Source organism: Balaenoptera physalus (assembly GCF_965194825.1).
Source record: "Balaenoptera physalus genome assembly, chromosome: 4".
Lineage (NCBI taxonomy): Eukaryota > Metazoa > Chordata > Mammalia > Artiodactyla > Balaenopteridae > Balaenoptera > Balaenoptera physalus.
In genome coordinates this window covers 77,346,809-77,371,209 of record NC_138891.1, presented here as the reverse complement: position 1 = coordinate 77,371,209, position 24,401 = coordinate 77,346,809, and the positions used below count along the sequence as shown (strand labels likewise).

General features: G+C 50.5%; 1 long non-coding RNA gene across 5 annotated transcripts; it reads right to left on the bottom strand.

Moving 5' to 3' along the window:
- Positions 1–4,412: 4,412 nt before the first annotated feature.
- LOC309660373 lies at positions 4,413–22,479 on the bottom strand. 5 transcript variants are annotated; one of them, XR_014263375.1, is made up of 5 exons: positions 15,786–22,479; positions 14,554–15,689; positions 13,941–13,994; positions 12,970–13,264; positions 4,413–12,210 (listed from the first exon to the last, which is right to left on the bottom strand). It is a non-coding gene; the product is annotated as an uncharacterized lncRNA (long non-coding RNA). The 5 variants fall into 5 exon arrangements; XR_014263376.1 differs by having other exon boundaries at positions 14,554–15,878; positions 17,029–22,479; XR_014263377.1 differs by having other exon boundaries at positions 14,554–15,878; positions 18,312–22,479.
- Between the last annotated feature and the right edge of the window lie 1,922 nt (positions 22,480–24,401).

Below are 24,401 nucleotides of genomic sequence, written 5' to 3'. Positions count from 1 at the left end.
TTATAGACCTAAATGTAAAACTTCAAATTGTAAGAAGAGTACACAGGAGAAAATCTTTGTGACCTTGGGTTACAAAGATTTCTTTACCACAACACCAAAAGTACAATTCATTATTTTTCAAATTATTCAAAAAGTTTTTTGGTAAATTGGCCTCAGCCAAAATTAAGAACTTTTCAGAAGACATTGTTAAATGAATGAAAAGACAAGCCACAGACTGGGAAAAATTATTTGCAGATAAACATCTGGTAAAGGATTTGTAGGCAGCATCTAAAAAGAACTCTAAACGTGATAATGAGTAAAGATCCCAATAAAAATGGGCAAAAGATTTGAACGGACACTTCACCAAAAAAGGGTGAAAATATACAGATAACACATAAGGACATGAAAAGATGCTCAACATCATTAGCCATCAGGGAAAAGCAAATTAAAAATCACAATGAGATACCACCACAAACCATAAGAATGGCTAAAATTAAAGAGTGATCATACCAAGTGTTGGACAGGATATGGAGCAACTGGAACTCTCATATGCTGCTAGTAGAAATGTAAAATGGTGCAACCCCTGTGAAATAGCGTGACAGTTTTTTTTAAAGTTAAGCATTCACATACTACATATTCCATCAATTTCACTGCTAGGTATTTACCCAAGAAAAATGAAAGCATATAAGAATATGTTCACACAAAGACCTGTACACTAATATTCATAGCAACTTTATTCATAACTAAAAACAACCCAAATATCCATTAACAAGTGACTAGATAAACACGTTTGGTATATCCATGTAATGGAATACTACTCAGCGATACAAAGGGATGAACTATTGATACATTCAACAACATGTATAAACCTTGAAATGATTATAATAATTATCCTGACTGGAAGAAGCCAGACAAAAGAGAGTATATACTGTATGATTCCATATATAAAAAGTTCTAGAAAATGCAAACTAATCTATAGTGATAGAAAGCAGCTCAGTGGTTGCCTGGGAATGGCAGGGAGGCAAAGAAGAGCAGAAGAGATTGACTGAAAGGGAAACTTGGGCCAGGGGTGGGGGGGGGGGATGGTAATTGATGTTCATTGTCTCGATTGCGGTGATGGTTTCACAGGTAGGAGTGTGTGTGTGTGTGTGTGTGTGTGTGTGTGTGTGTGTGTGTGTGTGTGTGTACATATATATTTCAAAACATCAAACTGTACACTTTAAATATGTGCAGACAGTAAAGCTACTTTTTAAATTGAGGTAAAATTGACATGTAACATTATATATAAAGCTATTTTTTAAAAGGAAGAAAAAACCCTGAGCTTGTTATTTCTTTCTTGAAACACTCTGTGCAGTTTGAAGCAGCCGGCCCCCTCCCCAGGTTTTATATTCCTTATTCTCACTATAATGATTTATCTCATCAGCAACCCTGTCCTCCAAAGCCTCACCTTCCTCCTAGGTGACCACAGGTGATAACTGTACTGCCATGGTGTGGTATGGACTACCAGAATACTATCTCCTCATGTTAATAGGATCATTGTTGCCTTTGGATCCAATTAGGTCAGATATCCAACCTCAGATTCTCATTTCTTTGAGAGTCTATTGCTGGCCACCATCCTGGTATCAATCAGTCTATCGATGAGGGTTAATTACAGAGAACTGAATTCACAACAACTAACTGAAGCAGAAAGGAATGTGTTAAAAGTTGCTGGGGACAAGTTCAAGGAGGAAGGTCTCAGTCATTTCTGAATATGGGAATTACCTCAGTATGTGGGGAATGATTTGATTGTAGAATAATTAAATCTACATTATAGAAGTACCTTTTTAATGGTGTTTCCTGCCCCCCACAACACATAATAATTTCCCAAACCCTCGTCTTGTGAAATATCTAGAAAAACTCCAGGGATAGAGAACCGGGGATCAATGGCTTATTCCAGGGATAATTCCCTGGGGTAGGGAAAGGGCAAGGTAAACCTGGAACACCTTGTTGGGCTAGAAAGCAAAGAAGCCCTCAAAGATTAATCAGGACATGTCAAAAGAACACAGGACACTGCATATCTATAAAAATGGCTAAAACGAAACAACAAAAACTCGACAAGTTCACAAGAAGAGATTCTGGCCGACTCCAGGATGGCTCAGGGACCCAGCCACCTGCCGTGCAGGGAGACACCTCACCAGATAGCACCTGGATATGGATCGAAGATACAGCATCAGCCTCCCTGGAAATCTTTGAAGAACCCGAGGAAAGTGTCCTGGTAGAAATCAGGAGCCCTGGGTTCTGCTGCTAACCTGCCTTGTACCTGCCCACGGGCAGGTCTTTTCCTCTTCTGAGCCTCTGTGTCCTGTGTGTTCAATAAGGGGAGGGGGCACCCTAAGTGTTTTCAAATTGAGTTTCCTGCAGCCCTAGGACCCCTTGGATTGCCTTGGGACACTGCAAGGAGAGCCAGGGTTAGGGGTGAACTCCACCTAGAACAGTCCTGCTTTTATCTGTTTTATGTTTGGCAGATATAACTCTCAGTTGACAAACTCAGGAGGCACAGAAAATATCAATTCCTCTAGTTTCTAAATTTCTAAATTAATTTCTGACTCCCATGACCTAGTCCCAGAAGCTGGATGAAATATTCACCCCAAATATTCTTGGATTTCTCCTCTCAGATTGTGCCTCACTTCCAGGACACGGGTGTCCACTAAAAAGCCACATCTCTGTCCAGTGGTCTCTGCGAGTCCAGCTGTCTCTGCCGATTCTGTGCCACTCCTGGAACATGGGTGCCTTTTGGAAGCTGACCAATGTCCCCTCTGCCTTTCTCTTCCTCATCCCACAGACCCCTTTCTCTAGCCCACCCTCCACCCTGGGAAAACTCTTCCTAGCCTGGGGGGATTCCCTTTTGTGTTTCTTTAAGACATTCATTCAGTCAATGTCAGTGAGTCCCCGTCATGGGTTGAACTGTGTTCCCCCCAAAAAGATACGTTGGAGTCCTGACCTCCAGGAACTCAGAATGTGACCCGATTTGGAGAAAAGGCCTTTAAAGAGGTGATTAAGTTATAATAAGTCTATAATCCAATATGGCTGCTGTCCTTATAAGAAGAGGAAATCTGGACACAGGTAGGCATGGAGGGAAGATGATGTGAAGAGACAGAGAGATGACGACCATCTACAAGCCAAGGAGAGAGGCCTGGAATGAAGAGTTCCCTCACAGCCCTCAGAATGAACCAGCACTGCTGACACTTTGATCTCAGACTTCCAGCCTCCAGCACGGTGACAATACATTTCTGGTGTTTAAGCCACTCAGTGTTTTGTGGTATTTGTTTTGCGGTATTTGTTTGCAGCCTAGGGCTGCAGGAAACTCAATTTGAAAACACTTAGGGTGCCCCCTCCCCTTATTGAATGCAGATTCCTTCTGCCTCTTTTACTTCCCTTGCAAACCCTGTAAGTCCTCCTGGGCATTGTTAGCTCTCCTAACATCTGATTGAATGGGAGAAAGGGATAGGGAAAAACACAAGTAAATGTTTCATAGTTTCATTCAGCTACACATACACAGGCGAGCAGAGAATCGGAGGCTTAACTGCTTAAAAAATCACTAGGCTGATGAGTTGATGATTGTTGTCATTGGGTGATGGGTCCACGGGGGTTCATTGGACTATACTCTCTACTTTTGTGTATATTTGAAATTTTCCGTTATAAACCATTAGAGAGAAAAAAGGAGAGAAAGAGAAGGAAAGCATCGCTGCACACCACTGGACCGAAAGATGATGCAGGTGCTTCCATCTCTAGAGTTCCTCACGGTAGCATCTGCCCCTCTCCTTGTCCCTACCAGCCAGACTCTGCTGACAGCATCAAGAATTAACCCTCGCCCCATCCCCAGCTGAGGCCACTGTCACCAGAGCCTGTGCCCAACTTTTAGCCTGGAGACTTCCTTCTCCAGCCAGGCTTCAGCACTGAGGCCTTTGCAGCCATGGAGCAGCTGCAGCTGCGCAGAGCAAGGATGGCGGACAGACCCTCCTGGATCTCAAATACGCAGCAAACCTCATCACCACCTGGGCTGCCTCGCTGGGTCCTCTTGGATGGCTCCTCGCTCCAGCTCCTCTCTCTCCTTTTAGGAGTTGTTTCCCCTGCATCCTCTTATTATCACTTATCATACCAAATAACTACCCCAATATTACTAATGATCACTCAAATTGCATCCTGAGACACAGCTACAGTGCCTCATGCCCATGACTCCCCATCATCAAAAGCTCTCCCTGACCCTCAACTCTGGGGCAGGGTGAAAGAACCCATAAAAACAGCATTACTAGGGCTTCCCTGGTGGCGCAGTGGTTAAGAATCCGCCTGCCAATGCAGGGGACACGGGTTCGATCCCTGGCCAGGGAAGATCCCACATGCTGCGGAGCAACTAAGCCCATGCGCCACAACTACTGAGCCTGTGCTCTAGAGCCCGCGAGCCACGACTACTGAAGACCACGTGCCTAGAGCCCGTGCTCCGCAACAAGAGAAGCCACCGCAATGAGAAGCCCACGCACCGCAACGAAGAGTAGCCCCTGCGTGCCGCAACTAGAGAAAGCCCACGCACAGCAACGAAGACCCAACACAGCCAAAAATAAAAAACAAATAAATAAATTTAAAAAACAAACAAACAAACAAAACAGTATTACTCGTGGCATTTTAAATGAGTTCAGGATACTGCTGGTACCAGGGTCACATTACTCCTGGCACTATGGTTAAGTAGTCAATAAACAGCAGCCCAACAGTTCTCAGCTTCCTTGTGCCCCTTTCAGGGGCCACTCTTTATGTTTTCCCTTCTAATTCCTCTTCTAAACTCACTTCTTCCTTTAGAGCCCACTAGTGCTGAAATTTCCATTGGCAAAACGTGAAAAGGAAAATGGGCTTTTCATGGGATTGATTTAATGAAATTTAATAAAACTGTCCTTTTATTTTAGGATTATGTTCTTCCTATTTTCTGGTCTTAAAGTATGTTTTCTTCCATGAAACGGTGATATCAGTGTACCGCAATATATAAGCTGGGGTTTAATTGCAGGTATAGCAGTCACTCTAGCTATTTTAAGCAGGAAATAATTTAATACAGGGATTTAGGACTTTACAAGATCATTGGAAGGGCTGGTGGAGCAGAGGTAGGCTGGGCTTCTAAGAGAAACTCCCAGAAGAATCGGCCTGCCAGGAGCCCTGCCATCTCTGCCATGATCAGGAATCTGGGGAATCAGGGAGCCGTCTGCCGGCTCCAGGACCACATCACCCCCGGCAGTGATCCACACGATTCACATCAGCAAAAGGGATGCCACATGTTTGCCCCTTGACACACCAAACTAGAGCCTGGGCCTGGAATCTCTGCTACTGCCACCCCAGGAGAACCACATGTTTTTGTCTCCCCGCTAGTCAGGAGAAACTGCAGCAGCGCAAAAGCACACGGTTGGCCACGCACTGCCTTTTCAATCTCAGGCCAGAGCATCTGCCTGGCAGAGGGCGGGTCATGTGTGCGCCTAGAGGTGTAAGGCCTGCTGCACAAAGGATGGAGCTGCTTGAGCCAGTCTGCAATTCTGTTGCTCAACTCCCACATTTTACTCAGGTGTGAAATCCAAAATTTCCAGTGGGCACAGGGTGGGGGTGGGATCAGTGCTCTAGAGCGTCCCCATCAAGGACAGAAATTAAACTACTTAGATACGTACCCAATATCTAATAAACATAGGAAGAGGTGCTCTTCCTCATGAGTCACCAAGAGGATATGAATTAAAATCACGATTAAAATCACTACTGCACACCCACTAGCATGACTAAAAAGAAAAAGAGTGACAACACCAAGTGAGCGCAAGTATGCAGAGCGAGGAGAGCTCCCGTTCACTGCTGGTGGGAGCGCGTGCTGGTACAAGCACTTTGGAAAATTGTGTGGCGGTACCTACTAAAGCTGTAAGTACGGATGACTTCTGACCCACTAATTCCACCCTAATTCCATCAAATAAAAACAGGCATGAGAATGTTCATGGCACCACTATTCTTAAGAGCCCAAAACTGAAGACAGCCCAAATGTCCATCGAGAGGAGAATTAATAAATAAGCTGGAGTATATTCACATAATGAAACACTACAGAGCAATGAGAACCAATAAACCACAATCGCGTGCAGCTGCATCAGTGGATATTAAGCCAAAAAAGAGACACAAAAGAGCGCATTCCATGTGTTTCCAATTAAACAAAGTGCAGAAGCAGGGTCTTGGGAGTTAGCATAGTGGGTCTCCTTGCAGGTAGATAGGAACTGGTAGGGAACGCAAAGCAGGTTTCTGGGGTGTTGGTCATGGTTTTTTTCTTGACCAGATGCTGGTTACACACGTGTGGTTACACACTGGGAATTTCTATCTTGCTGTACACATGATACATGCACCTTTTAATGTATATATATACGTCAATTAAATTTACAAAATGAAACAGACAACTTAGCTTTCAATCTTTCCCTAAGCACCTTCCCACCCCCCACCCTGATAACAGTGATGGTTCCATTTAGGGAACACCTACCGTGAGCCAGGCGCTGCACGTCACACTGCTGATTCTCACTATCTCCGGGCGAGGTGAAAGGTCATTTTGCGGACAAGGCACCAGAAATGAAGAGTAATTGCACAGCTTGTCCAAAGCCATCCAGTGGACAGCGGTTGAGCCATGAGTCAAACCCACAACCCTACAGCTTGTGCCTTTCCCATTCAGAAGCCCATTGCTTCTCCAGTATGCTTGGTCTCTTTTCCTGGTCTGCAGCCTGGCTGGGTATGTGGTTCTTTGCCAAAGATTTGGCTCTCTCCCTGTCCCCTCCCCTCTGCCCCATTTCCCCTCTGCAGGAAATGCCAGCAGCTGCCACCATCGCCAAGCACCCTAGAGGGCAACATGCTGTTCCTTGATGACAAACCCCAGGTAGCCACCAACAGTTACTGTCACCACAGGAGGGTGGTCTAGCATTCCAGAACTTGTCCTTGCCCTTGTGCCAGCCTCTCCTGGGAGTGTCTGGGCAGTGTTTGGGAGCTCTGCCAAGCCAGGGCCTACAGGAGCAGGGCTGGCAGATTTGCACCCATGACTAGCCCCCTGTGACCATGTCTGGGAGGCCCTGGATACTCTCAACCCTCACACCCTGACTGGTTCTTAGAGGAAGTTCCTGATGCCCTGGGGAGGCCCCTCCCACAGGCCTTGGGAGTGGCCTGAAGGGCGTGCTCCTCCTCCTTCCCCCCTCCCGCGCTGGCGATGTCAGTGCCTGGTGTCTGTGCGGTGAAAGGAAGTGCTGGGTGCTGAGCTAGGCACGGAACTGTAGGGTCAGATGTGATCGAAAAAGATGCAGTGTCCCTGCCCGCAAGTAGCTAACAGCCTTGGTGGTGACAGCACCTAACATTTGTCGAGCACTCACTGTTTGCTGGCACCGTTTCTCTTTATAGGCGTTATCTCATTGAGGACTTAAAAGAACCCTTTGAGATAGGTACTCTGATTTCCATTTTATAGATGAGGGAACCCAGGCTCAGAAGTTGAGTGACTTGCATGGCAGGCCCTCTAAGCTGGCCCCGTCTTCCCCTCCTCTTCACGTCCACCATCCTCGTGTAACCTCCCACAGTTTGAGCGCAGGCTGGACTTACCGCCTCACTTCTAATGGCTAGAATAGGGTAGAAGTAATGAATGTTGCTTCCGAGACTGAGTTATAAAAAGGCCATGGCTTCCATCTTGGGCACACTCTCATTTTCTGGGATCACTCGCCCTGGGGGAAGCCAGCTGCCTGGTGGCGAGGCAGTCTAGTGGAGAGGTCCCTGCGAGTACATTTGGAAGCTGCTCCTCCCCCAGGTGAGCCTGAAGATGACCGCAGCCTCAGATGACGTCTTGACCGCAGCCTCATGAGAGACCCCAAACCAGAAGCATGCAGGAAGCTGCTCTCACGTTCCTGACCCACAGAACCATGAGATAGTAAATGTTTGTGGTTTTAAGCAGCCAAACGCTGGGGGGATCTGTTATGTAGCAATAGCTGGCTAATCCATTTGCCTGCACTCATGCAGAGAGAGCTGGAATTGGGAACCAGGTGTGTCTGACTCCAAAGTCCCCACTCTTAACCACTCCTGGTACTGTTTCGCCTGAGTCGTGGAAGGAACACATCAATGCCTGAAGTGAACTGAGACTGCCTAGAACTAATGATGAGGCTGGGAGCCGAGGAACTTAACTGTTCTGTGCCTCAGTTTTCTCATATATAAAATGAGGATGATAATAATACCCAATTTCACAGGGTTGTCATGATGATTAAGCGAGTTTATACATGTGAAGCTCTTAGAACCTAGTGAACATTCAAAAAGAGATAATATTAGTATTAGAGGAAATAATGTGTGCAAATATTAAATGAAAGAAGATTCAGCTCAGCTCAAGCTCCTCTTAAAAATCAGTGTCCTTGTTTGCAAAATGGAGATAACAATATTGTCAGTCCTTGTCGTCAGGATTAGGTGACTCAGCACAGTGTCTGGAATGTACTAGAAGCTTCCTAAATGGCACCTGAAACATGATGATCATGACTAATGTTCTAAGGGTGGCACGTGGAGGATGAGTGACCAGTGAGTACTGTGGCAGTCCAGCCCCTGTTGGCCCCACTCTCCTGAGACACCTCACATTCCCCTGCGCTGGGGTCTGGGAGCCGGCTGAAGGTGGAGGCGGGATGAGGGTGTGGGCAGAGAGCCTGTGGTTCATGGGAAATCCATGAAGACACCTAGACCTTCCTTATGGTCCTTGAGGATGTGCTCCCTTAGAGCACTGTGCTGGCAGCTAATCGGTCCCTCAATCCTCCAATTATGGGATTATGTTAACAATCCCAAGAAGGAAATTGGTTCCATGAAAATCCCCAAGTCCCTGGGGCTGAAAGGCTTAATGAGTTCCCAGCATCAAGGATGCCACCATTCCTCATTCCAATTGATCTTTCTTGCGATTCCATGGTTTGTGTACAAAATGTACTCCAAAAGAAATAAATAAGTAAATAACACAAAAAAAGATGGGCCTTACTCTGCAGCCCTATGTGGAAATGTTTGAGAAAATGTGATGACCATCTTTGTTCAAAGATTTGGAGATTTGGGAAACATGTTTGTATAACTTTCCCAATTTCTTATTGAGTTTTTTAGCATAGTGAAGTACCAGATACCATAAAGAAAACACAAAACACATAGTCCCCAAAATGATACCAGAACATACTTTTTAAAAAGTACAGACACTTCCCTGGTGGCACAGTGGTTAAGAGTCCACCTGCCAATGCAGGGGACACGGGTTTGTGCCCCGGTCTGGGAAGATCCCACATGCCGCGGAGCAATTAAGCCTGCGAGCCACAACTACTGAGCCCATGTGCCACAGCTACTGAAGCCCGTGCGCCTAGAGCCCATACTCTGCAACAAGAGAAGCCACCACAATGAGAAGCCCGCGCACCACAATGAACAGTAGCCCCCACTTGCCACAACTAGAGAAAGCCCGCGCGGAGCAACGAAGACCCAACGCAGCCAAAAGCAAATAAATAAAATAAATAAATTTATTAAAAAAAAAAAAGTACAACTGCAGAGCAACCCAAACGTTGCCTTTTTCACTGAGGTCCAACAACGCTGGCTGTGAACTTCAGGCAGGAAAGACTTGGATTGTGATCCTGTCTGAGGCAGATCACTTCCCGTCTCTGGATTTTCTCATCCACAAAGTATCAGGCTTAGATTTATCACTGGTTTTCAAGTTGGGTACCTTGGAGCTCCTAGGGGTGCCCTGGGAGGGGTTCCACCCCCTAAAAAATCAGAGCTGCTCCCCTTTTGTCAGCCTCACATTTTAGGATTCAGGTTCTGATTTTTTTTGGAAAAGAGCTTTTCCTGCTTAGAAAAAAAAAAAAAAAGACTTGAAAGCTACCTTCTTTGGTCATCTCTAAGGTCCTGTCTAGTTCTGGTAATGTTAGAGTCTGTGTTCAAGAGGAGGGAAAGGGCGGTAAAAATGGGACAGGAAACACAGGAGTCAGACTCAAAGGAGAACTTCCCTAATAGCAAAGAGCATGGAAGGAGTAACATGGAAGGAGAGCTGAGGAACTTTCCTTTGCAGGGATCTTTGAGAAGAACAGCAGAAGGGCTTAGATGCAAGGAGGTAGGTGAGCTGATGCCATGGCAGGAGGATTCCACCGTCCTGTGAAATTACTACACGGGCTGAGCAATTCCTGGATGGGGAAAGGCCCTGCAGACCAGAAGGCACAGCCTCTCTTCTACATTTCTTTCCTTCTATCTGAACTTAACGCCTCCCAGCTTTGCAACCTGAGTCACACATTCAACAAACATCCAGGAGTGCTTACTACGTGCCAAACCCAGTGCGAGTTCTGGGGATGCAGCCGTGAACAAGGCGAAAATCCCTGCCCTCTCGGAGCCTACGTTCTAGAGGGCGGCACAGAACTTGACCTACAAATGGCAGTCATTTAGTGCCACCCATACTAGGGCTCCAAGAAAGAAATACAGAACCACAAGAACAACCACAGGAGCTGGGACCCAGGGGTTACTGGGGTGGGGCTTCTTTGAGGAGTGATGTTTGAGAGAGAGGTGAGAATTAACCAGGTGGAGAGGGAAGAGGACCCCATCCCACAGAGGGAGCCACAGGGAGGGTCTTCCAGCCTTTCCCTCTGATGCACAGACATGGTTCCAATTTCTACATTAATGAATTTGCGCCCTGGGTGGTCTCACTGTCTGCATTAGCTTCCCCACCCGACCTCTGGTGCATGCTTCTCAAACCCGAGCGTGCATCAGAATCAGCTGGGCGCTTGTGAAAACCACGTCCCCGGGCCCCGCCCCCCAAGTCCTGAATCAGTGTTGATGAGGTGGAAGCCTCCCCAGACCACACCTGAGAGGTGCTGCCGGCTCAGGGGTAACCTCCCGTCAGAGCCTCACTGGACACCCACCTGTCAGAGAGACGGGCGGCTCCCTGCCTGGTGTGATGCTGGCACGAGGCAGCTCTCAGGGGGAGGTGGCACCCCTTCCCTCCACCTCAGGCCCCTCAGCTGTTCTGCCGAGAGGGAGGGCAGGCTGCCTGGCCAGGTTTCAGTCCCTCAGCCCCCAGTATTTCTGTCTGCCTTCCACTAGCCCCCAGCCCTGCTGACCGGCGAGGTTCCCCTCAGGTGGGAGGGCAGCAGGTAGGGCAGTTGGTCAGCTTTGCAGGCCCATTTTCCAACTGGAACAATGTCTGGTCGAGGGAGCCGAAGGGAAGGATGTTGGGGGAAGATTGTCCCCCAGGAAGGCCAGCCCCGCAGGGGGAAGGCCCACTGATGTTCAAGCCTAGGGTACGGGAGACGCCCCGAGAAGGCTTTGCGGCCTAGCGCCAGCAGCTGTCTGAAGCCTGCTTCTGTGACATGCTGCTCATCCTCAGTCACAGGCCTCTTCGGCTGAGAACAGGGTCAGTGCTACTGATTCCCACGCAACAGGCCTCTCACACGTGGTGCGTGGGCCTGGGTGTCGGCTCCACAGGCCTCATCTGTCTCTGCCTTGTTCGTGGGGCCACCCTCAGTGCTCAGCACATGCTCTGGCCTGGAAGAGATGCTCCCCAATATGTGCTGAATGATGACAGGCGAGGAGGAGCTGCAATGCAGCAGTTAAGAACACGGGCTCTAGAGCGGGACAAACCTGGTTTCAAATCCTGGCTCTGAACTTACCAGCTGTGCGTCTTGGGTAAGTTCCCAGCCTGTCAGAGCCTCGTTCTCTTCGTCTGTGGATCAGTGATGGTAATGGCAGCAGCACTTCGTGGGGCCCCCAGAAGAGCAAGTGAGACCGGGTCTGGCGGTGTCAGTGCAGACACTGGCCACAGTGCCCAGTGAGTGTAAACTACTCGTGTTGCCATGGAAGGGACCTGGGGTGTGTGGTCTTGAGAAGGGCTCGGTGTGGTGGGCCACAGAGGGGATCAAGAGTCCAGGGCTGCAAAGGGGCTTTTCCTCAAAGGAGGCTGGCCGGCCGTGGTTTAACCCCACCAAGCAGAGAACTGTCGTACGATGTGAGAACACAGAATGAAGCTGGATGAGAGAAAAGCTTCTCGCTGAGAATGGACCCAGAGGGTGGCTGGAACCCATGGAGGTCTTGCAAGGGTCCCAGGGCTCTTCTCTCTTCTGGAAGTGTCAGCATCACAGCTTTGCTGCACATCTTGCGTAGCTTTTCTCTCTGTGGCTTCCTGCCTCCTCCCAGCTTGGCTTTCTGGCCGGAACTGAGGAGCCATCAGCATTTCTATGGTGCTTGTCACTGTAGAAACCAGGGACAGGAGAGACAGAGAAGGAGCAAGAGAACTGAGGAAGGGGGGGTGAGGGAGGGGAGGAGGAACAGGTGGGCTAGTGACCAAGCCACTGGCCCGAGCCGGGAGTGGAGGGAGTGAGATGGCTCCCCTTGGGAGCACGATGGATCTCCTTGGAGTGAACTCAGGCACCCAGCAGAGGCTCTGAGGTCACCCCAGCCATCCCCCAGCTCTGGAGCCAGACGACGCCTCCCCTGGCCCAGGCAAGTGGAGGGGACTGACCCCATCTGAGGCTTTTAGAGCCCCATGCAGCGTGCATGTTAAATGGGCGTCAGCAGGGTTGCTGTGCTACGTGAGAGCTTAGGAGCCCCTCAGCCGAGGACGGCAGGGCTCAGTACAAGACAGTTCTTAGCAGCAGCCACAAGGGCGACCCTAGCCAGGGACCCACTTCCACTGTGGAGACGGGGCTGTGCCCACCTACCTCCTCCAACTACGAAAGCCTCAGATGTGAGCAATGGGCCTGCAAATTTTTGTTTTGTTTTGTTTTGTTTTTGTTTGGGGGGTAGTGGAGACTTAGGAAACAGAGTTCAGCAGTATAATTAAGTGAAGCTAATAACAAAATTAATCTGCCACCTAATTATATACATACTGCTATTATGCTACGTAGTAATTAGTCGTAAATAGTAAACAGGCCATGAAAACAACGGTAACGGATATGCTTTTACACAGCCAGGCGGGTGGTTATGGCAGGTCTCTTTTTGTCCGGTTACCTTTCCGAGGATGTGTCACGGCTCCCGGCTGAGAGTTCACCTTGACGCCAGGTACTGTTCCAGCACATGCAATCGCTGACACTCATCAGTTGTGCCTCAGTTGTCCCCCTGGCCTGGGACTTTCTTTCCATGCTCCCATCATCCAAGGACCCGCCAGTGTCCCCCAAGCAAGGGGTCCTCGGCCATACATTCAGCTGTTCCTTTATTTCTGTTCTGACCTTCAGGCTGCCTTCTTCCTTCAATTTATCAACAAATATCTGTGCCCCACCCCTACAGGGCAACTCTGTACCGGATGCTGGAGATACAAAGGTGAAGGGCACCAGTTAAATTATCAGGAGAAAACGGAAACATTTGGGCTTACGATGATGAGATATGTTTGCTCTATGATCACCATACCTATATTATTGCTCGCAACCAAGATCTTTTCATATGACTCGAAAAAGGTTATATTTTTTTAAAAAGATGAATAAGATCTAGTTTTCTTTAATCTAGTTTTTTAAAAGGAGCCAATGGCTGGCTGAGGAAACCAGTCTCCATCCTTCTTGGTACAAGGCCCTGGGATAAGGCTGGAGGGGTCTGCGGAGGCCATGGAACAGCAGTGGCTCTTGTTTGGTGAGAGGAGAGGGGCTGGACATTGCTCAGGGCAAGTTTCACCGAGTGGCGTCTGGAAGGATGGGGAATAATAATAGTAGCTAGCATTGATTGAGCACTTAACGATGTGCCGGGCACTGCTCAAAGTGCTGTGCCTGCATTAACCCACGTGACCCTCACAGCATCATGGGGCAGGTCTACTGTTGTCCCACTTTACAGAGGAGGCAACTGAGTGCAGTGGGTTGAATGGTGTCCCCCAGAAAGATATGTCCAACTATTAACCCCTGGTCCCTGTGAATGCGGCCTTCTTTGGAAACAAAGTCTGCAAATATAATTAAGGATTAAGATATATTAAGGACAAAATGAGATTATGATCTTGCCTGGAGATGAGATCATTTGGCATCATTTGAGATGAAATCCAATGACTGGTGTCCCTGTGAGAGAAAGGAAAGGAGAGGGAGATTTGAGACAGAGACTCGGGGGAGAAGGCCAGGTGAAGACAGAGGCAGAGACTGGAGTTATGTGGCCATAAACCCAAGGAAATTAGAGCCTGCAGAAGCTGCAAGAGACAAGTGAGGATTGTCCCCTAGAGCCTCCAGAGGGAGGACGGCCCTGCCGTCCTTGTGCTGTAACAAGCTCTCCTCTGGACAACCTGGGTCACCGTGAGTGATCTCCCCCATCTCCCCTGCCCCCTAGAGTCCTTCAGATCCACGTCAAGGAAGGGTAAGCTACCTCCCCTCACCGGGTGGCGGTCAGCGGACCCAGGGAACCTGGTCTCAGACTTGCCGGCCCCTGTGGTGTAGGCTCAGCCCACCAGGAACAGCCTGGCTTCAAGGGTGAGCAGGGCCTGTGGTCACTGTCGGGGGAGTGCTGCAGGCCGACGGAGCCCCCAGGTGGAGAGGCCGGGTTCCTGCTCTGGGGGAAAGGTCTTGCTGCTTTCCCCGCCAGCAGCAAACCTGGACGCCTGTCCTGAGGGGGAGGCGGGAGACTCACTGGGCAGTCTTGTCTGGCCATAATGCCAGTGATCAGGAGACTCCTGGGCCACTCAGACGACAGGGCTTCCAGTGGGGCAGGCCGAGCCTTCTGGGGGGTTGGCAAGGGGTGCGGTTCTGTGGCTCCACCGTGTCCTCACTCCTTTATCCTGATTCTCAGAGAGGGCTGGGGACTGGTTTGCTTCTCCTGGAGAAGACAGGTCTTGCTGCAGCAGGAAAGGGACTTGGGCGCTTTGTGTGGGAGATGGAAGCAGCGATCAAGGCCTAGGGAACCCAAAGGATGGGGGAGGGTAAGGTTTGGGAGGGGCTTGTGGGATAGAAATCACACTGCTTGTCCCGGGGCCCCTCAGGGCTTGCAAGTTAACACAGGGCCTCATGGGGCTCAAGAAACCACTGTGTACCCTGAGCAGCAGCAGCCCGAGCTCCCGGGGGAACTACCCCTCAGCAGGGTGGAGCCACAGCTCAGGGCTCTGCAGGGTGAGGGGGTGGTCAGACTCCTGGCAAGGCAGCATCCAAGCAGATTCTCTTTTCTTTGCTCATACTCCCCACCCCTGGCCCCTGCCCGGCACGTCTTCCCCTCCCAGGGTAACTACTGCACTTCTGCCAGGGTCCAAGCAAGAATGCCACGGGGCTCCACTGTGTCTGGTTCTGAGAATGTTCTTTCTCTGAGGGAGGGATTGATGGCAGTGCCCCCAGGGGCTGAAGGTCCCCTCCAGTCTCCAGGAAGGGGACCCAGACTGCAGGGGTAGAAGGAGCTGCCTCAGGCACTAGAGGGAAATCCTTTTGGCTAGGACTGAGCAGGATGACAAAAATGGGGAAGAGGGACGTGGGGACTTTGACATTTTGTGGCCACTTGAATGGGCTAATTTATGTTTCTCTGTGACAGCAAAGGAAAGAGGATTTCACTGTTGGGCCCTTGCTTTCTCTGTGTGATGGAGGGATTGGCTTGAGAAAGAGGGGGTGGGTTCTTCATGATGGTTGAACCCAGGCACTTGACTGTTTCTGGCCTCGCGTGGCTGTGCCATCACGTCGTGCTCACTGGTCACCAGCTCAGGAGCCAGGCTGGGTGGCTGCAGCTGGAGATGGTTTCAGATGGTGAGCGTGAGGCTGGGGGCAGAGCACAGAGCACCCTGTGGTCTTGGGGCAACAGTAAAAGCAATATAATTAGTGCAGTCACAGAGCATGCGGGTTCTGGAACACCCTCTGGCTTTATGTCCAGGCTCTGCCACTCACCTGCCAGGTGACCATGGCCCAGGTACTTAACCTTTCTGTGCCTCAGTTTCATCATCTGTAAAATGGGAGTCCAGCAGTACTGACTTCATAGAACTGTTGGGAGAAGAAATACACAAGTTAATATACATGAAAAAATATGAACAGTGCCTGGCACATTGTACGTGTTAAATATTAGCTACTATTATTCTCCATGCGTCGCCCTTGCATTAGGGGCCAGCACATGGGTGAGTCACTCCGCATTTGGAGGAAGTGCCTCTGGGTTTTCATATTCCTGGGTCCCCTGGTGACATTGTCATCAAAGAAATATCAAAAGAAACCTACCCTGAGGAAATGCTGCCTGAGGGTAGAGGACATCCTGGGGAGACTTGGGGGTGCTGAGCATGGACCAAACCCCTTCTGCTCAAGGCCTTTTTCTCTCACCCTAAAGCCTCAGATCAGCTGCCTTGATTTATCTTTATTCCATATTGTCAGCGTTTACTCCTGCACCTGTGGATCTGATATCACCTGAGCACCTCTCCAACATATGGTCCCTCCCCTGCGCTTGACTAAATCACATGGTGTCAGGGGCCGCCTGAGAGTTCCCAGAACTCACCCCCTCATTGTTCAGAGGAGGACACTGGGACCCATGGCAGCGAGGGAGAGAGTGACACAGCAGGGACTCTGTGATGTGGTCCTTTACAGAGTCCAGTGTACTTTCACCAAGCTGGCGCCTCCCAGTAGGAGGAGAGGTGGTTACCTTCACCCCTGGCCTTGGTCACGCCTCCACTGATGGTTTCCTTCAGCCCATGACTGGGCTCCAGCTGGAAGACCCCAGGCAGATACGGGGTCTGGGCAGGTATTGGAGCTTGTCATTCGGAGGAAGGAGGGGAACACATGGTCTGAGGCCCTGGCTTGTCCTACTGGCCTGGCCTCCTCGCATGGAGCCCAGCCTGGGCCTGACCAATGTCCTCCAACCAGATGAGACCCGTCATTTAAGGGAGTTCTTGCCCTCAAGGGCCAGAGGCACTGCCACCTCTGGGCCCCCTGGGGAGCAGCCTGTGCACTTGGACTACTTACTTCCTGGGACCACGAGGTGAGGAAGTGGCTGAGGTTCCCACAGTGCCTGGCAAGGCGGCCACAGCCTCTGCTCTGCCCTCCACTGAAGCAAACTCAAGTCCCTTCAGCCGTTTAATGAGCAGGGCAGGGGCTCATTTAATCCTCCCGGCAACCCTGTAAACTAGGTATTATTTTGTCCCTATCTTACATGTCGAAGAGGCTCGGGGAAGCGGTGAGGGCAGAAAGTGGAGCAGGAATCAAACTCAGGCCTGACTCTGAAGCTCCGCGTTGCTCTGTCTCCAAGTAACCAGGCAGGGGTCGGGGAGGTTGGTGCTGGGCAAAAATAGAACCACACAAACCAATAATATAGGGCACTAGAGAGTGGTGGAGAGAAAAACGGAGATAAATTAGGGAAACTGAGGATCACAAGAATGAGAAATTAAAGAGGAGAGGGAGAAATGACATCTTCTTTGTGTCCCTACGGCAGGGGCTATACAGCTGCTTTACACCTGCTATATACAGGTACCTCTGGGTATAGTAGGAGACCCTAGATGTTTGGGCTACACATCCAAGACACAAACGAATGCACGGCCTGGTGGGGTGGCCTGGAGAACCTGCCCATCCAAAGGTAGAGCCTCCACCCTGACCCCGCCATGTGCCCTGTAGGACTGGGGCCCAGGGTTGCCAGAACTCCAGGTCATTTTTTCAAGAGAAGCAGGAAATTAATTTTTTAAAATGTGAACCCTCTTAATTTAAAAATGTTAGTAACCAAAACAGTTTAGAATATCATTTTAGAAAAGGAAAAAAAAAAAAGCCATGTTCAGCTCACAGACTGCAGGGGTGCAACCTCAGCTTTACTGCACTTGTTTCCATGAGGATCTCACCACCAAACTGTGAGCCTTTCCAAGGCTTAAGACCGCAGGAGGAGCAGTGTGGGCTGGGGGGATTGAGAATTGAGGGCTATGAGACTGTGAGGAAGAAGCATCCAGATTTCTAGAAAGGAACCAGACTAAGTGAGACCAATGCATTGCCAAAAAGATGCAAAAGAGCCATGCTGCCTTTGACCCTGGAGGTGCCTTCCACCTGTTCTCCACGGCTACAGCATTGCCAGAGCCCTCAGCTCCAGGCGGAGAACATGAAGCTATGGGCGCAGGAGGGCTGAGTGGGGCAGAGAGGGAGGGTTGCTTGGAGGCGGTGGGAAGCAGCTCAGCCTGGTTGCTGAGAAGTGAATCACATTTCCATGTGATGGGTGCAGTTCACACTTTGTAAGGGAACAGGGAGCAACCGGAGCCTGACTTTTCTAAATATACCAGGCAAGCCAACTTGCCTGGCTCTGAATCGAGATTCCTGACAGGAGGCTCGGCGAGCCCTGGGATCCCACATTTGCAGGCTGCATCCCAGGCTGTGCTTCTCCAGTGAGGGGAGAGGGGCTGATGCCGGGAGCTGGGACTTCCGGAAGGAGCCCACAAACTTCCATTCTTGGGTTAATACCTGTAGGAACTCTGGGAAACCCTCACAGGCCTGGGTTAAGCTGTACCACCACGGGGCTTCTGCGGTCAGAGGGGCCACTGGAACCCCACAGCAGGCCTCCTCCTCCTGTCACCCTCAGCCTTCCCAGGGCTGCCTGGCACAGACCCCCCGGTTGCGTCCTCCAAGCTTCCAGGTACGGGCAGTGTCCCTGACATCCTTTCCAGGGTCTGGGAGGGTCCAGCTCCCCCGATTCTCCAATCTCCTTGTAAGCCTGCACCTGAAATCACGGTGTGGGCAGCTGAGGCTCTGCCTCCCTTGACAGGAAGTTCAAGTCCCTGGAGGAGCATGAAATCCCTTCATTGCACACCCAGAAGTGGGCTGCAGGGCCGTGCTGTGGGCTGGGAATGCGGGGTCCAGCTCTGCCACTGACCACCTGTGTTCCTTTCTCTCCTTGGACTCAGTTTCCAACTCCGGACAAGTGGAGGCTGGCGGTGACGGTGCTCATCTGAGGCCCCTTCCGGTTCTGACAGGTCATGGTTCCCTCGTGTACAACATGGGCTGGAGGTTTGGGAAGGTACGAGGTGGGCGGTGTTCAGTGACAGTTCTCCATGGAGCAGGTGGGGCTGCTCATCTTCTCCTCACTTTGGATGTGAAATGAAGCAGCCTCAAGCCACTGGCAGGCTATGATAAGTGCCTGGAGCTTTCAGCTTGATCAGCTGTCCTAATGCAGGGGAGAAGAGGCAGAGATAATCAAATAAATGTAGGCTTTAGCCTGTGGACAGAGATGCCCATGGCATGTGGGCACACATCTGGGCACCCTGGGCACTGTAGGCTGGGCCCAGCCCAGCTCTGGGAAGGGGCTCTGGTCCTGAGCTGTTGCGGATAAGCAACCACCAGGCTGCGGGAATTCCTTGTAACCAAACTCTCAGCTGTCATCAGCTTGGCTAATGAGAAGCGCCTGAGGAAAAGGCCGAGTCCGGTGGGGAGGCAGGGGTTTAAGCTCAGACCCCGAGTGCTCCGACTGGAGGTGTCAAGTAGAGTGCTGCAGCCTGGAAGCCAGGAGATGGAGCCCTTCTTGGACCTCAACCTCCCATTGCATCCACTGGGCTTCTCAGGGAGCCTAGTTCAAGGGGTTGCCAGGGGACCCAAGGGCACCAAGAGGACTAAAAGTCTCCAAGGAGCCGGCAGCTGTACGCTTTGAGAGGCTATCTGGGTGGGGTACCCCCCGAAAGTCATCCTAAATGAACCCCCTGCCCCCTGCCAACGCCCCTGTGCTCCAGGGAGCAGGGAGACAGCATGGTGGAGGGAGACCACTGTGCGCTTTGGGATCTGTGGAATCTGGATCAAATCCTGCATCCATCCCTGTTCAGAGGCCAAGCCTGAGCACATGAGCCAAAGCTGCAGGCCCAGCCCCTTCTTAACACATCGACTTTCTAAGTTTCTTTAAAGAACTTACTGGTATCTGAAACGACCCTATTTAATCATTTGTTTATGTTTCCTGCCAGTCCCCCAAATCCTAGTAGAAGGCTGGGGACTGAGAATACAGTGGTCCACAAGCCTGGAGGAGCTCCCACCCTTGTGGAGTCTGCAGTCTTGACAGGCAAACAGGTGAGAAAAGATGGCAGTGAGAACTGGGAGGGAAATATGAGCGCTGTCACAGTGGCCTCAGAAATTACAATATTGCATGAGACATACTTCACTGTTACCTGAAATTCTCACTTAACGGGTCTCCTGTTTTTTTCTGGCTCCCTGGCACTGTGGGAGCATCCAGGAAGTGCACCAGGGCCGGTCCTAGGACCTTGGACAGGCACTTCCTGGAGGCCAGGCCACAGCCACTCCTGAAGGACAGGAAGGAATTCACCAGGTGGAGAGGGAGAACCTCCCAGCAGAGGGAATGTACTGGACAAAGGCCAGGAGGTGAGAGCCAGGTGCCCCCCAAGGGCCTGATAGGCCTTCATGAACATGGGGTGCAGAAGGGTGGAGACAAAGCCGACACAGGTTGCAGAAAGTCACTGGGTCAGGTTCAGGGGTCTGGACTTTGCACCAAGAACAATAGAGTTACTGCAGGCTGAAACAGAGAACGACATGATAATACTTGCATTTTAAAAAGCTATTTTGGCTGCTGTATGGAGACTGGATTTGGGGGGAGGGCAAGGGTGGCAGCTGACAGCCCGTGGGGAGGCCACTGCTGCCGTCCAGCTGAGATGGTGGTGGCCCAGATAAGAGAAGAGGCAGCGGAGGAGGGAAGTTGATAAATTCTATTGACCTCAGGAGATAGAATCAATAGGATTTAGCGACTGATTAAAAACTAAGTGAGGGCCAGTGAGGCAGCAGAAGAGGGACGTTGACTCCCGGGTTCTTGGCTTGACCAGCTGGTGGTGGGATGCCATCCAGTGAGGTGGGAAACACTAGGGCGGGGGAGGAGGGAGGGATTTGTGGTGGGGGGAGGCGGGGAGTTTCATTTTGGATAGGCTGAGCTCTGGGCGCTTATGAGATGCCCAAGTGAAGGGGTCTAGTAGAGCTCTGAGACGGATGCAGGCTTGAGTCAGAGGCCTGCGTCATCAGCACAGAGAGGAAACGCGAAGCCATGGCGGCCCTGCTCCTCCTCTCCAGCTCCTGCGTCAGATTCCAGAGGGGCCTGGCTGGGCAGTGACAGGGGGCACCGTGGCCTGAGCCTGACCCCTTCCTGAGCACCCAGTCCCATGGGCGGCCCTCCTTGGTTCTCACCGATGCCCAACGTATAGGAAAGTGACTCTTGCTGCCTCATCTTCTGATTTCTCTTAGATGGTTACATAACATGTCTCAACTTTAAAGTGTTGACAACCGATTCAATTTTAAAAAGTAATGTGGGCCAAAGAGAACCTGTTCAAGGGCCAAATCTGCTCCGGGGGCTGGTGATCAGCGGCCTCAGATTTGAAGTAAGGAGTTAGGATAGAACCCCAGGGTAAGGAGCCCTGAAGGCAACGTTCTTCAGAGTAAGCCCCTGGACCAGAATCCCCCGGGAGCTTGGGTGAAAATACAGCCCCAGTCTCTATCTCCAGTGATTCAGATTCAGTAGTTCTGAGGGAGCCAGGAATCTGATTTTGTCAAGTACCCTGGGCGATTCTTGATGCATTCAACCTGTGAGTCAGGGGGTTGGCAGAGACTGGAGCAGGTTTGGTCAAGGAGGCAGGAGGAAACCAGAAGAGCAGGCTGTCCAGAGCAAAGATCATTTCAAGAACCATGTTGGCTTCCTGGGAGGGATTCCAAGATCCCTCTTCATTCTCCCCAGCATGTCTTGGCTCCTTCCCAAGGAAGAGGAATGCTAATCTTTGTGCTCAGTTTCGAGATTCTGATGGAGCTCCATCTGCTAGTGAGAGGGAGTGGAGTCAATGGGCATTAAGAGGTTGGTGTACAGGGGTGTGGGTCTCTCTTCTGGCTCTTCTAGCCAGTAAGTGGTAAGCAGAGCCAAATCTGCTCTTTCTCCCTGGATGCGTTCCTGTCCTTCCCAGCCTAGGCCAGCCTGGAGCCAAGCATGGTGGCACATGCACTCAGTCTTTGAGTGTTTCTTCCCTGGAGGTGGTGATGTGTTGGGTCAGCCTTTCTATCACAGTGGTAGGACCTAAGAGCTGCGATGAACGAGAATAGGGTGAGAGGTAAGCTGAGCAGGCCTCACGATTGCCTTTAGTCTGAGCTACTTCCTCTTACTGGTTTAGGAAGCACGAGTGTTCTATGAGGAGCTTACCAGAATGCTCCCCTGGGGCTCAAGCCACATTTAACCATTACACATTTTGTTGGCTGGTTCCCCCTTGTTTCTTTTGCATACACCTTCATTAGAGATGCATGGAGAAAAAATGAGAGTTCTGGGCCAGGACTGGGTATTGCTGGGGCCCCCAGTCTACTCCAAAACCATACCATTATTTCTAACATCCAGCAGGTAGTACCCCAATTTCAGCCATACGACAAGGACCACAAAGCATACACTGGGTTTCATAACAAGGTCACTAGTGACCTGGAACAGAGCCGTGTTGGTGGCATGATAGGAAAAGCCAGGCTGGGTGAGACGGGAAGAGTGGGAGGTGAGAAGCAGAGGAGAGAACAGGAGGAGAGAGGGTGGAGGGCTGGGGTCAAAGCCAAGATGGGGAGGCACTCCATGGGAAGAGATGGCAAAGAGGAAGTACAGAGAGGATTCCCTAAGTGTGTGTGTGTGTGTGTGTGTGTGTGTGTAGTGGTGGTGGAAACATCTAGAACACAAGGAAGGGATTAACTTTGGACAGAAGGTCACCCCTTCCATTCTAACAGGAGGAAAAGAAAAGGGTATGCTCAGCATAGGTAAGTCTATAGATGTGGTGATAGAAAGTTGAAGGAATTGCTACCTGATGGCAGATTTCTCTGAAATTGGGGGTGTTATCCTGGGCTGGGAGTGAGTCAGAGGTTTAAGGAGGATGGAGTCTAAAGGGAATCATGGGCAGTGCCAGGCAGACAGCCCCAAGGGTGAGGCACAGGGAAGGGTAGCAGCTGGATGATCCCAGCTCAGGGTTTTGCCAAGAGGGTGCAGTGGGAGGGCAGAGGGGCACGGGGGCTCTGATAACAGTGAGAAGAATGGTGGAGTCTGGCAGGAGAGTCTGATGGGAAGCCTGAGGGGTCACGGGCAAGAGAGATTGGGGAACAGGGAGAGATGGGGAACAGTGAGAGAGCTGGGAGCTTCAGAAAGCCATGGATGGGTGTGGGTAGCAGAAGGCAGGGCATAGCCCCGGAGCTGCCCTGGCGGGGGGGGCAGAGAGCTGGTCCCAGCTGTCTCCCTATGTGGCCCTGGAGAAGTCACGTGCCCTCTCAGAGCCTCAGTTTCCTCTGCACAGAAAGTGATGGCTTCTCTGGCTCCCAAGCATCTAGGTGGTGAGCTGTCGTGGGGAGGATGCCACCCAGAGTGAAAGGAACTCTAAGGCCTTGTCAGATAACAGGGCACACCAGGACAAAGCAGCCATCAGCTGGTGACGTTCAGGAATGAGGGTAAAGCCAGGGAGATGATTTCCTGACACCAGGAGCCTCAAGGAGGACACGAGCCTGAGTAACGGGCTGACAGCGGGCACTTAAACTGGGCTGTAGGCACGGGGGGAGTGGCAGTTGGACTGATCCAATTTGGGGCTGTTGGTCCCAGCTGGGTCTTCTCAGACAGACAAGTTCACATCCACTGGTAGGCTCCCTTTGGACGCACCAGAAAGTAGCAAATGGTAGACTCCATCCAGGGTTGCTGACACCTGGGTTCTCAATCTAACGTGTAATTCATTTACCTATTTGAGATGGTGGTTTATTAAAAACAAAAAACAAGGAAAATCTTCCCAGATCCCAGGCTAAGCCCTCGCGCATCTCTTTTTTTGTTCCCCCCAGGACGTGTTAACATCCTCTGATGGGGAAAGCTGCCAACAGATTAGTACTTTTCACGGTGTTCAAGGAGCTTTAGCCCTGAAGATGTTTCAAGGATAAAGATTGAAAATAGCTTTCGAAAAGCCTGCAGTAGCACCCCTTTTCTTGGAGATTCACAAACTGCATTCACGTGCAAAAAGATCTGAAAAGCGCAGCAGGAGAGAAAACTTTGTTTCAACTCTTTAAACCACAGAACCGCTCCCCCCAACATATCCATACTCCCATGCCCTCATAACTAATATTCTGTGGCTTTCACTTTGACATACACTGGCTAAATTAACAAACCACCTGCTGTAAGACTATCACTATCTGCTCTGGCACAGTCAACTAGTGTGGTTGTAGAGGCATTACGTATGCCCTTGGTTATCTATTTGGTATGTCCAAAATCGGTGTCATTTAAACAGCTCTCGAGGAAGACTTTAAGCCTGTTAGAGAGACAATAATCCATGGCACGAATAGAAGTGTTTTAAATCTGTGAGAAAACTCACAGTCCAAGAGTCAAGTTAACTCACACCCACAGAGTGTACTGGACATGCTGCAGACAAGCATTCTCGGGGCCAGACACGGCCTTATAAGGTGGCCTGACATTTTTTCATGGCCCCGGCCACCCTCCAAAAATATCCAGAGACAGAAGAAGAGTGGGAACTGACCTCCCTGAACGTTTCAAAGATTAACAGGCAGGCTCTCCATTAAACAGGAGCACTAACA